The sequence below is a fragment of the Vipera berus genome, assembly GCF_964194415.1.
Source record: "Vipera berus genome assembly, chromosome: 1".
In the NCBI taxonomy this organism is placed as follows: Eukaryota; Metazoa; Chordata; class Lepidosauria; order Squamata; family Viperidae; genus Vipera; species Vipera berus.
In genome coordinates, this window is record NC_138202.1 from 303,760,729 (window position 1) to 303,774,500 (window position 13,772).

Sequence of the window (13,772 nt, forward strand, 5' to 3'; positions counted from 1 at the left end):
CTGAGGCAATATCTCTTCACAATTAATAGGCCCTTACTCTCACCTCCCATAAAAAAGATTGTAAGATGCTAAATCACTAGATTCCTCAGACTTCATTGGCATCTCCACTGTGCCAAATCAATGGGCTCCTTATTGCAGAAGTCAGCAATGATTGGACAGTGTACAGACTGCCACTAATAGATGGAGGAAAGCTGGCAGCAGGACCAATGTGGACAGCCCTCAGAAGGCCTGAAAATTCTTCTGCATCCTGTTGAGATTAGATTTATTATTAGATTTGTGTGTGTGTGTGTGTGTGTGTGTGAGAGAGAGAGAGAGAGAGAGAGAGAGAGAGAGAGAGAGAGAGAGAGAGAGAGAGAGAGAGAGAGAGAGAGAGAGAGAGAGAGAGAGAGAGAGAGAGAGAGAAAGAACACAGACATACTTCTCCTGCCTCCTATTTCCCCACCACAACAATCCTATAAATTAGGCTGGGCTGAGAAAGAATGACTGGCCAAAAGTCACCCAGCAGGTTTTCATGCCTAAGGGAGGCCTAGAACCCTAGTCTCCTGGTTTCCATCAAGAGTCCATACAGGGTCCTTGTTTTATTAATGCTTTATTGCAGGGGTCTTCAAACTTGGCCCTTTTATGACTTGTGGACTTCAACTCCTAGAATTCCTCAGCCAGGCATGCTGGCTGAGGAATTGTGGGAGTTGAAGACCACAAGTCATAAAGGTGCCAAGTTTGAAGACTCCTGCTTTATTGTATCTGCTCTGACTCTCCCACCATTTACACACAGCTGTGGCAACCTGTTTCTCCTATAAGCCTTGAGCTTGTCTGTCTATCTAGCTATCAGGAGGATAATTTTAACTTTCCAAAAACGGAACAGTGTAGAAGCAAATTTGTGTGCTAAAGAAAATGACCAAAAAGGACTGAGATTGAATGTGGATTAGATCCAAATAGAAATTGTGTGGTAAAGAATCCCCCAAAATAAAATCCACAGGGCAGTGAGATGAGCAGTTGGATAGCTTCTTAGAATTTGTTCACAGTTCAATATGAAGACTCTTTTTTCCTCCCTTGTGGTAAAATATCATAGAGCAGGGTTGCTTTTAAGAGGCTGGAAAAAGCTCCTGTGGCCCTATTCTGCAGCTCCTTGAGTTATTCATTACAGTCAAGTGGGATGTTGGAAAGAAACTATGTAAAAGGACTGGAATTCTTTCTTTCTTTCTTTCTTTCTTTCTTTCTTTCTTTCTTTCTTTCTTTCTTTCTTTCTTTCTTTCTTTCTTTCTTTCTTTCTTTCTTTCTTTCTCTGTTTCACTCTCTTTAAATGCATCTAATCTATAATAAAGGGTTTTGTTGTTACCTGCAACATCAATTCTCTTAGCAGTCTCCTACTTAATAAGGTGACAGAGAGGTTTAGAAAGGACAGAAATCAATGCATTTATTGTCATTTGAATTAATTTAAATGTTTTAGTTTTGATTGGGGCTTCAGTTCAACCTCATACAGGCAGACACCATCAACTCTACCTCTCTCATACACCCTCACAGTTAAATCCTTATTCTCTAGACTTAGACAAACACAAGCATGGGGGAACATAGGGTTCTATGAATTTTTACTCCCCCTAATATTTATGCTGGTTATGACCATAGTAAAGAATTGATTTGATTTGATTTGATTTGACAGTCAAATATTCTTGGCAATATTAAAACGTGTGGGCAAATCCATAGAGGATAAGGCTATCAGTAGTTACTACTTGTAAGAATCTAGTATTAGAAACAATATATTTTTCTCTATCAACTGCTGTGAATTAAGGAATAAAAACAAAGTTAATTTAGGAGAAAAGTTTCTAAATAAATTCAACAAATAGGGATACCAAAGTAAGATATTTTCCTTGCATTTTTAAATGAAATACACTTTTGGTTATAGAAACCTACCTCACCATAAAACTGCTAAAATGCAGAAGGACTTTTATTTCATCTTATTACAGGAAAATCATAAAAAGAAAATATATGGACAACTATCACTGTGAAAAATGGGCAGAAAAGCAAGCATAAATGGAAAGACTTTTAAGAAACTGATGGACAGCCAGGAGAACAAAGAGATCAGAGAAGAAATCAAACTAAAATTCTCATGTAAACACAATTGTCCAGGCTCTCACTATTATATATACATCACATGGACATCCTGCTCCTTTCAAAAGTCCATGATGCTTGAAAAAGTTGAATTAAAAACAAACAAAGAACCACCAGTGGCAAGGTAGATAGATTTAATTCTGACAGCAGTTAATGCATTACTGACAGACCTTGAAGAAAGATCATTCAGGAGTGAATCTATATGTGTGGTCACTAAGAGTTGACATTGTCTTGAAGGTGCTTAATCAATCAAGCAGAAGTAGTCAGGATAACTTGATTTTCACTCAGCAGTCAATTAATACAAAACTGGTGAAAATTTTCTGGCCTTTTGAATCTGCTAATTGTTATTGACCTTGAAGCTAGAACACTAGAACAAGTGCAAGATGTACGTAAATTATAAAACACTGCAGCAAGCAGATACATTTGTGTACTTTCATAGAATGTTTACTACAATAAGAAAAAAAGGTGGAGAAATTTTAAGACATTCAAATACTGGAAGAAAGATAATCAGTAGCGGTTTGTTGTGAGGAACAAATATTTGTAGAAAGAAGCAAAAATAGCCATTTGTAAGGAAGCAGCACATCAAAAAGCTCACACCAAAGAAGTTCCTCACTATGCTGCTTCAGGGATAGTCAAAAAGTAGTGAAGGGAACTTGACACACAATTAGCACTTGGAAATAATTAGCTAACAAGTATTTCCGACTGTTTCCTTCAGGAGAGCAAACACGTGATGAATAGCTATTGCAAAAAATGACAACAAATTAACCTGCACATCTGTGCCCACGCACTTGCCCACCGTTTGCACAGAACCATCTCCTCTTCCCCACCCCCACCGATCCTCAAAGCCAGGAATGCTGGGGAACTCTGAGCTAGAATCTAGAAATTAGAATTTGCTCAAATATCCAAATTCTTTAGTTATTTCAAGGATATCAATCATTTCAATAATATGATATTTTAATGATTTACTGTTATGAAATCATACACAGGACTTGTCTTCTATGGTGTTAATATTTTAAATACCATAGGAAGATGAATCTTAATTTAAGACACCCCCCAAAAAAAATACTAGAGAGAAAAAGGGTTACCAGTAAAGAAAGCAATTCTTGAACACTACTCAGCATCCACACTTTGATGATTATAATTACCAACTTCAACTGGAATAAATTTTGAAGAGTTTTCTTTCTCCTATAATATACAATATGTGAGCCACTAACATATCTGTATATGTGCATAGAAATCTCTCTTCAAAAAGAGAACAGAAAAAATAGGTGATTATTAATGGAACTCATGGTTACTTTTTAAAACTGCCAGTAAGATAAGGTGGTAATTGGTAAACTTAGTTGATTCCCCACCAACATATATAGACAGCCCAATTTTCTTTCTCTTACAAATTACTCTTCCACAATTTCCACGTATAACAAGTGTTAACATACAGAGAGATTTCAACATAAACTTCTACATACCTATCCCATAGTAAGTCCTACTGAGGTCAAGGACTCTTATAGTTGGAAAAGTCCTGTATACATAGCCTGAGGAAACTGTGGAAGACATCCTTGGAATATTAAGTTATTGATTTTTGTTTTCTTTGTCAAAAACAAAGAGTTCAAGAGTGTCCTTTGTGCAAGGTTGTAATCATCAAGAAAGTAATGCATGCTTACTTTTAGCAAGTCTCGCTGAATCTGGAGTTGGTAGTGTTTTTATGCATGGAAATGAAGATATCTGTATAAGCAGTTCAACTAACTGCTAATGAGTGAAACAACTAGTTCTTTTACTCAGATAATGATTGGACATGGCACATTAAACCCAACCCAAACCACCCATTTTAATTTAGCTTATTATATGAATCAGCTCAATATACATCATACTGTCAGCAGAAAACCTCAAGAGAGACTGAGTGAGACTTTTTCCAGGATCCTTGGAACTAAATCATAGGATTAGGACCTGAATTACATTATTGTACTATTTTTATATTTTATAAAACAGTTCACAAATTACTAAAGCTGTATCTGTCAAACAAGTTTAGAAATGAAAGGGGTCCAGATAATCCATTTCATCCAGGATCCTCTGGATCTGCTGCACAATCACCTTCTCAGCATCTTTCCCTAGAAGATTAGAAACAGGATGAAAATTGTCCATCATGGTGGGATCTAGTTATGGCTTTGAGTGAACCATATCCTCCTTAAAGGGTTAAGGCACTACTCCCACATCCAAAAATACACTGATCACTCCAGTATCCACCTTCGTGTCACCTCAAAGAAGCTGTTACCAGTGCACGCGCGGGGGGGGGGAGACATGGATGTAAACAATGGTGGCTAAGATCACATTCCCTAGGATCCTATCCACTTCCTTAAGAGCAGCAGGATTAGACCATTCCAATCAACTGAGCAAGAACCTACCCGAGGTATTTCCATTGGACCAGCCTCCATGGCGACATCCAACTGGGAATGAATCCAAGTGATTTTATCTGCATCTTAAGGATACAAATTACCATTCATATCTTAATTACATTGCATTTATCAATATTCCTGAATAATTAATAGCTGATCTGGAATCTAAGCGTAATCAAACTCCTTACAGTGAATAGTTTGTTTTAATCAGCATTAAAGCATTCAGAATATGGAGTAGAATATGCTTGGAAGCAGGATGAAAATTGTCCATCAGGGTGGGATCTAGTGATGACTTCTTAAAAAGGGGGTGAATCATATGGAATACATAAAATGTATTATTTGCCATTACTGTACAAATGCAGCTCAGTGTAAAAGCTCTGGAAAAAATTCTCTTTGTTTATTGAGACATAGGACAAAAATTAGATGAATTGGTTTTGCAAACTTTGATAACAGAATGTCAGCATTTAGCGGCAATATAAAAATAAGATTAATTTATTTTTCAGTAGGCTATAAGTCCCCTTCATGGATTACTGCCTTGTCGTGGTGAAGGGTCTTGCGTAATTCAGGGACAGGTCATAGAAGACAGTTCTGACAAAACGTGATCCACTGGAGAAGGAAATGGCAACCCTCTCCAGTATCTTTGCCATGAAAACCCTATGGGCAGTACCAAAAGGCAAAACAATATGACGCTGGAAGATGAGCCCCTCAGGTCAGAAGGCGTCCAATATGCTACTGGGGAAGAGCAGAGGGCTAGTACTAGTAGCGCCAGAAAGAATGAAGCGACTGGGCCAAAGCTGAAAAGACGCTCAGCTGTGGATGTGTCTGGTGGTGAAAGGAAAGTCCGATGCTGTAAAGATTTTTTCTCCATAGGAACCTGGAATGTAAGATCCATGAATCAAGGAAAGCTGGACGTGGTCAAACAAGAGATGACAAGACTGAATATTGACATCTTAGGAATCAGCAAACTAAAATGGACAGGAATGGGTGAATTTAATTCAGATGACCATCAGGTATATTACTGCGGGCAAGAATCCCTCAGAAGAAATGGAGTAGCCTTCATAGTCAATAAAAGAGTATGAAAAGCAATACTGGTATACAATCCTCAAAATGACAGAATGATCTCAGTTCGAATCCAAGGCAAACCATTCAATATCACAATAGTCCAAGTCTATGCCCCAACCACCAGTGCTGAAGCGGATGAAATTGACCAGTTCTATGAAGCCCTACAGCACCTTATAGAACTAACACCAAAAAATGATGTCCTTTTCTGCTTATTTGAAGGATCACTCACAAGAAAGATATATTTCAGTTTGGAGGAGATGGATAGATTATATTCAGAATAAATATGGGACTGAAAAGTTCCATTTAGCTTATGAGTAGATTTTAGATTGTTATTAATTTTAGTATTAGTATTGATTATATTTTTGTTTAAGTTATTATTATTATGTTTTTAATAATTTGAATGTATCAATGTTAAAGGGGAGTTAAAGCACATTATGAATTTGGTTAATTTTATAATGGATAATTTTAGTTAGAATATGATTATTATATCTATGACCCTGTATTCAGCTCTGGGAAGTGCGGGGGGGGGAAGGGGGGTGGTTTGGGGTGGGTGGGTTTTGGGGATATGTATTGTAAAAATTTTTTTGTAAAACTCTTTAATAAAAACAAAAATGATGTCCTTATCATCATGGGGGATTGGAATGCTAAAGTAGGAAGCCAAAAGAAAACCAGAATAACAGGCAAGTTTGGCCTTGGAGTACAAAATGAAGCAGGGCACAGGCTGATAGAATTTTGTCAAGAGAATACGATGCTCATAGCAAACACTCTTTTCCAACAACCCAAGAGATGGCTCTACACATGGACATCACCAGACAGTCAACACAGAAATCAGATTGACTATATGCTCTGCAGCCAAAGATGGAGACACTCTATACAGTCAGTAAAAACAAGACCAGGAGCTGACTGTGGCTCAGACCATGAGCTTCTTATTGCAAAGTTTAGGCTTAAACTGAAGAAAGTAGGGAAAAGCACTAGGCTACTCAGGTATGAATTAAATCATATCCTTGTTGAATATACAGTAGAAGTGACAAATAGATTTAAGTAATTAGATCTGATAGACAGAGTGCCTGAAAAACTATGGACAGAGGTTCACAACATTGTACAACAGGTAGCAACCAAAACCATCCCAAAGAAAAAGAAATGCAAGAAAGCAGAATGGCTGTCTAGGAAGCTTTGCAAATAGCTGAGGAAAGGAGGGAAGTGAAAGGCAAGGGAGAAAAAGAAAGATACTTCCCGTTGAACGCAGAATTCCAGAGAATAGCTAGAAGAGATGAGAATGCCTTCTTAAATGAACAGTGCAAAGAAATAGAAGAAAACAATAGAATAGGGAGGACCAAAGATCTTTTCAAGAAAATTGGAGATGAAGGGAACGTTTAATGCAAAAATGGGCATGATAAAGGACCAAAATGGCAGGGACCTAACAGAGGCAGAAGAGATTAAGAAGAGGTGGCAAAATTACACAGAAGAACTATACAAAAATGAGCTTAACATCTCTGACAATCACAATGAGGTGGTCACTGATCTCGAGCCAGACATCCTAGAATGTGAAGTGAAGTGGGCCTTAGAAAAGCTGAGCAACAACAAAGGTAGTGGAGGTGACAGTATTCCAGCTGAACTATTCAAAATCTTAAAAGACGATGCAGTAAAAGTGCTACACTCAATTTGCCAGCAAAATTGGAAAACTCAACAGTGGCTACAGGAATGGAAAAGATCACTTTACATTCCAATTCCAAAGAAAGGCAGTGCCAAAGAACGTTCAAACTATCGCACCATTGCACTCATTTCTCTTGCTAGTAAACTTATGCTTAAAATCCTACAAGCTAGACTCCAGCAGTATGTGGATCGAGAACTACCAGAAGTACAGGCAGGATTTCGAAGAGGCAGAGGAACTAGAGATCAAATTGCCAACATACGCTGGATCATGGAGAAAGCTAGAGAGTTCCAGAAAAACGTCTACTTCTGCTTCATGGACTATGCTAAAGCCTTTGATTGTGTGGATCATAACAAACTGTGGCAAGTTCTTAAAGAGATGGGCATACCAAACCATCTTATTTGTCTCTTGAGAAACTTATATGTGGGTGAAGAAGCAACAGTGAGAACTGGACAGAGAACCACTGATTGGTTCAAAATTGGGAAAGGAGTCTGGCAAGGCTGTATACTGTCGCCCTGCCTAATTAACTTAGATGCAGAGCACATCATGAGAAAGGCAGGGCTAGATGAATCAAAAGTTGGAATTAAGATTGCCAGAAGAAATATCAACAACCTAAGATATGCAGATGATACCACTCTAATGGCAGAAAGTGAAGAAGAACTAAAGAGCCTCTTGTTGCGGGTGAAGAAGGAGAGTGCAAAAGTTGGATTGAAACTTAACATTAAGAAAACCAAGATCATGGCATCTGGCCCTCTCAATTCCTGGCAAATAGATGGGGAAGAAATGGAGGTAGTGACAGGTTTTATTTTCCTGGGCTCCAAGATCACTGCAGATGGGGACTGTAGCCAAGAAATTAAAAGATGCTTGTTCCTGGGGAGGAAAGCCATGGCAAATCTAGACAGCACACTAAAAAGCAGAGACATCACCCTGTCAACAAAAGTGTGTATAGTCAAGGCTATGGTCTTCCCAGTTGCAATGTATGGCAGTGAAAGTTGGACCCTAAAAAAGGCTGAGTGCCAACGAATTGAGGCCTTTGAACTATGGTGCTGGAGAAGACTCCTGCGAGTCCCTTGGACTGCAAGGCGATCAAACCGGTCAGTCCTAGAGGAGATCAACCCTGACTGCTCTTTAGCAGGCCAGATCCTGAAGCTAAAACTCAAATACTTTGACTTTGGCCACCTAATGAGAAGGAAGGACTCACTGGAGAAGAGCCTAATGCTGGGAAAGATTGAGGGCAAAAGAAGAAAGGGACAACAGAGAATGAGGTGGCTGGATGGAGTCACTGAAGCAGTAGGCATGAGCTTAAATGGACTCCAGAAGATGGTAGAGGACAGGAAGGCCTGGAGGAACATTGTCCATGGGGTCGCGATGGGTCAGACACGACTTCACAGCTAACAACAACAGGCTATGTTCAAATTGGAAACTGGCTCCTAATGTCTTCAATAGCTTTTGATTTTCTTCCAGAAATATAGCTGCTGTGAAAAGCTACCTGGGAGATGGTCATATAAATCTTAAATATTTTTTTAACAAGTTTTAATTAATTTCCTTAGATTTTTTTAACATGGATATTGTGTTAATGAGGCCCTTGGGGGATGATCCTGGGTCAACAAATAACACACAAAGAGCTTTGCAGCTTCAAACATTGCAGCTTTCTCCTGACATTCAAGTACCTTGAGAACTAAACCTTAGATGAAAGCAGCCTTACATTTTATCAAGCATGTTGTGGGCATCAAGCTTTGTCCATGCACTTAAATAAAATGCATGAGAAATATCCTGAGAAAAGGCAGAAAAGGAACTTGGTGAATCTGATTAACACGTTGAATCATTTATCAGAGAAAGAACCTTTACAATCTCAAGCAATCTAGCTTTTTGCCATCCTCACCTCTTTAATTAAAGTGGTTATTTTAAAAAAAGGTCCTTCCGCCACAATATCAGTGTGAAAGAGATGAATGTGAGAAATGTTTATAAATTATGCTACCAGTATGGTAAGAAATCTATTATTAAGATGCAGTTTGCAGTTATTATTCGGACCTTTTGGAAGCCGAGTTAACAAAATTCTTAAAAACACAGAATTTGCTATTTGGGGTAAAATTTATGACCAGTTTAGGTCCCTTTTTCTATTCTCTGTCAACTCTGTCCAGTTGGGTAGAAGAAAAACAAAAGTTTACCAGTGTATTCCCACAGGAGGTGAAGCCTGAGAAGCCCTGGCTTCAGGGAGAGTGTGCACCCTGTTGTGAAGACATGACAGATCATTTCTTGAAGAGCTGCTTGCTGCTACGTAAGCAGAGACTTTATGGGGCATGTAAGGCAGCCAACTTCCAAGTAATGAACTCATTAAGCAAATGAACAAAGAGAGCAAACAAAAGTTTGTCAATAGAATTTGACATATGACTTTAAGAGGTGCCCTCAACAATTTTTTTCTTCTAAGGTTAAAGTGGTAGTTGGCTAAACTGAGAGCCTGAGGGCTCTTCCTCATGGCTGAATCAGATGAATTCTTCCAACCCTTGACTCAGGAGTAAAGTATGCCAGCATTAACTGTGCTAGCTTGATGGCTGAGATCTATTCTGCATTTTAATTAGGCTGGCAACTAGCATTGACCGGCTGTTAAATTATCCCACGTTAAAACTGTAGTTTTAGCGTGGGATAATTTAACAATAGTGATCGGAGAATTCTCCTGTCTGCTTCTGTTTCCATTTGGTATTATATCCTAGTGGAAGAGAGAAAAAAATCTCTAATCAGGGTGCTTAGCAAGTGGTGCTGTAGTTTGGATAAATGTGGAGCAAAGGCTTTGGGCAACTTTCAATTTACCCAAGAGCTAGGTTGTTTGCATTAAATGTCCACATAATGATGACCTCTTGCTGTGCTGTGCACTTAGGTGAAAAGTTAGATCCCTTGTCAAGATCAACCCAGATATCAAACATTCAGATGAAGAAGTTCTGCAGAGAAATAGCAGTGTGACCGTGTGTCAGCATCATCAGAAGTAATGAACGGAATACTCAAAATGGCAATGGAGTTGTAAAATGACATTTATAGAAACCATACAAAGTACGGCACCCAAAAGCCCTTTTTAACAAAAGCAGCAGAAAACATATAATGGAGTCACTGATGATAGAATCAGCAATACACAACTGGCAGAACTGGCTCTCTTTAAATTAATTAGCGCACCAGAATTGATTGATTGATTTGTCTTTTTTACAGGTCTGGCACTGTTTCAAAAGATTGCTAATCTTATGTTTTAAAAACTGTCTAGCACACTTCTAGAAAAGTGTTGATACAAGATGCCTATATTATTCCTGAATGGTAGTTTTGGAAGTGCCAGTTAGGCATTACTGGGGTATTGAATAGATTAATGTAGCAATAACTAGAAGACTAGGGACGCGGTGGCTCAGTGGGTTAGGACGCTGAGCTTGTTGATCAGAAGGTTGGCAATTTGGCGGGTCGAATCCCGAGTGCTGCGTGACAGAGTGAGTGCCTGTTACTCGTCCCAGCTTCTGCCAACCTAGCAGTTCGAAAGCACGTAAAAATGCAAGTAGAAAAATAGGGACCACTGCGGTAGCGCTCCGTGTACCTTTGGTGTCTAGTCATGCCAGCCACATGACCATGGAGGCGTCCTTGGACAAGCGCTGGCTCTTCGGCTTTGAAACAGAGATGAGCACCGGCCCCTAGAGTTGGAAACGACTAGCACACACGTGCGGGGGAACCTTTACCTTTACCTTTACCTAACTAGAAGACTGGACTGGACTGGAAAATCCATAATGTAATAGACCAAATACAAGCTGTTTTTATTTATTTTTAAGTAGTTTAAATATTTTAAATATTAATATTTTAATATTTTTACACAGTAGCCTCTGCTATATTTTTAGAAAACCACGTACACATATGCTCACTATCATTTTGAACCATCCAGTTTTTGCACTGATCTGCATTTTCAAAATATTCATCAAAATTTGCATTAAATTTTAAAAGTATTTCCTCACATGATGAATTACTAAATATATTTTACTCTCAAAATACACACTTCAAAATTGTCCAGGAATATTTGTGACAACAATAGAATAGGGAGGACCAGAGATCTCTTCAAGAGAATTGGAGAGATGAAGGGAAAGTTTCATGCAAAAATGAGCATGATAAAGGATCAAAATGGCAGGGACTTAACAGAGGCTAAAGAGATTAAGAAGAGGTGGCAAAATTACACAGAAGAACTATACAAGAATGAGCTTAATGTCCCTGATAACCACAATGAGGTGGTCACTGACCTCAAGCCAGGACGATGCAGTAAAAGTGCTACACTCAATTTGCCAGCAAAATTGGAAAACCCAACAGTGGCGACAGGATTGGAAAAGATCAGTTTACATTCCAATTCCAAAGAAAGGCAGTGCCAAAGAATGTTCAAACTATCATACCATTGCACTTATTTCTCATGTTAGTAAAGTTATGCTTAAAATCCTACAAGCTAGACTCCAGCAGTATGTGGATCAAGAACTACCAGAAGTACAGGCAGGATTTCGAAGAGGCAGAGGAACTAGAGATCAAATTGCCAACATACGCTGGATCATGGAGAAAGCTAGAGTTCAAGAAAAACATTTACTTCTGCTTCATTGACTATGCTAAAGCCTTTGATTGTGTGGATCACAACAAACTGTGGCAAGTTATTAAAGAGATGGGAGTACCAGACCATCTTATTTGTCTCTTGAGAAACCTATATGCAGGTCAAGAAGCAACAGTGAGAACTGGACACGGAACCACCGATTGGTTCAAAATTGAGAAAGGAGTCCGGCAAGGCTGTATACTGTCGCCCTGCCTATTTAACTTATATGCAGAGCACATCATGAGAAAGGCAGGGCTAGATGAATCAAAAGTTGGAATTAAGATTGCCAGGAGAAATATTAACAACCTAAGATATGCAGATGATACCACTCTAATGGCAGAAAGTGAAGAAGAACTAAAGAGCCTCTTGTTGTGGGTGAAGAAGGAGAGTGCAAAAGTAGGATTGAAAGTTAACATTAAGAAAACCAAGATCATGGCATCCGGCCCTCTCAATTCCTGGCAAATAGATGGGGAAGAAATGGAGGTAGTGACAGGTTTTATTTTCCTGGGCTCCAAGATCACTGCAGATGGGGACTGTAGCCAAGAAATTAAAAGACGCTTGCTCCTGGGGCGGAAAGCCATGGCAAATCTAGACAGCACACTAAAAAGCAGAGACATCACCCTGTGAACAAATGTGCGTATAGTCAAGGCTATGGTCTTCCCAGCTGCAATGTATGGCAGTGAAAGTTGGACCATAAGAAAGGCTGAGCACCAAAGAATTGAGGCCTTTGAACTATGGTGCTGGAGAAGACTCCTGTGAGTCCCTTAGACTGCCAGGCGATCAAACCAGTCAGTCCTAGAGGAGATCAACCCCGACTGCTCTTTAGAAGGCCAGATCATGAAGTTAAAGCTCAAATACTTTGGCCACCTAATGAGAAGGAAGGACTCACTGGAGAAGAGCCTAATGCTGGGAAAGATTGAGGGCAATAGAAGAAGGGGATGACAAAGAATGAGGTGGCTGGATGGAATCACTGAAGCTGTAGGTGTGAGCTTAAATGGACTCCAGAAGATGGTAGAGGACAGGAAGGCCTGGAGGTCCAATCCATGGGGTCGCGATGGGTCAGACACGACTTCGCAGCTAACAACAACATTTGTGAAGCAATCAAACTGATAGGTAAAAGATTTGAATTCATATACATATGCAGATCAAGTCAATTCATATTTACTTGACTATATATCAATTTTAAAACTTCTCTTTATCTGACACATCCTTCATGATGTGTTGATACCATGGACAGGACTCTGTTACAGTATTAAAGGTAATATAAAAGTGATTATTAATATTATATCTTGCTTATTCTATGTCATTGCTGAGAAGGTTTATATGCATTTTGATATACAGTGATAGCATTACTTCAAAGACATAGTATTTTTTATACTCCTTGGTATGCCTTAAAGAGGTAGAAAACTTCGGTCAAATTGGTATTAAGTTCTGCAAGAAAGTATAGTGGGATAAATCTCTCTCTCTCTCTCTCTCTCTCTCTCTCTCTCTCTCTCTCTCTCTCTGTACTTTTTCATTCTGTTGCTACTTGCATTTTTAATCTGCTTAATCAGATTGTAAACTGAATGTATAGATTTTGCATATTGTTGGATCATTAATGTTCTGCTTTAATACACCCACCCACAGAGTTGAAGCAAAAGGGCATATATTTGCTTGGAACACTACACAGTAAGCGGTTTACTTTAATTTGCTTGTGTTTTAAGCAACAATGCCTTTTATCTATAAGCTAACTCTTAATTTCTTTCTAAACAAATAATGAAAATCCTAAATAATCTTCTCCTGGGCCCCTAACATTTAAATATTTTCCTCCAAATATATTACAATTGGCTCCTAGTAGCTTTTTTCTTTAATAAGTTTTGGTGGGTTTTTTTTGGGTACATTGCTGTTTATTAATTTGGTCATTTTAAGCCTGATGCAGAAACATCTTTAATCAAAAGCTCAAAGGAATTAATATAGCTGACATTAAAATATATTTAGT

At 38.7% G+C, this 13,772-nt stretch overlaps 1 protein-coding gene across 1 annotated transcript in view; it reads right to left on the bottom strand.

Annotated features, from left to right (window-relative positions):
* ALK (ALK receptor tyrosine kinase) overlaps positions 1–13,772 on the bottom strand; it is a gene marked incomplete at both ends in the record, with an annotated part of 680,504 nt that overhangs the window by 335,112 nt on the left and 331,620 nt on the right. The window lies entirely within an intron of this gene.